A 703-nucleotide genomic window follows, 5' to 3' on the forward strand; every position below is an offset into this window, starting at 1 on the left:
CAGAGGTTCTCTCGATGGTTAGTTGACGCTATCACACTAGCTTACTCCTCCCTGGGCCTTCAGAGTCCCATAGGAGTGAGAGCCCATTCCACTCGAGGCGTGGCCTCTTCCTGGGCGTGGTCTAGTGGTGTGTCCATAGCAGACATTTGTGCGGCGGCCGGCTGGGCCTTGCCGTCCACCTTTGCCAGGTTCTATAACTTGGAAGTTCTGGCCTTGCAGGCCCGGATTTTATCTGCTTTTATCTTTATCTTTACATATATATATAAAGAGAAAATATTCTATTTAATATGGGCTGCTTTTGGTGCTTGACAATTTTTTTATTTGTCATTTTGTGTTTCAAGAATAAGGTCCAAGGTTAAGAATACGCTAGAAATTATTTAAATGTAAAAATTTTTCTCTATTTAACATTACAATCGTGAAAGATGACTTCCCTTATTGATCACGTCTTCCTTCAGGTAGATTAGCCTACATGTTCTCTTGCGCGGCTGGATGTTGGAGTCATGAAAAATAATCACGTAATTTGCATTCGCCAAAATGGATTTGCTGAAAACAAAAACACTGATGGTGACGGTAATTGGCGTTAGCGCGAGTCCCGCTCACTGTGAAGCGGGAGCGTCCAGCTGGCAGAGGATTCCGCTTTGTCTTAAAGCCTTCCTCGAACAGTTATGTTCACAATTTGTGATTTACTTAACACATAGGCCTA

Source organism: Sinocyclocheilus rhinocerous, unplaced genomic scaffold, assembly GCF_001515625.1.
Source record: "Sinocyclocheilus rhinocerous isolate Xijiao unplaced genomic scaffold, SAMN03320098_v1.1 scaffold832, whole genome shotgun sequence".
Lineage (NCBI taxonomy): Eukaryota > Metazoa > Chordata > Actinopteri > Cypriniformes > Cyprinidae > Sinocyclocheilus > Sinocyclocheilus rhinocerous.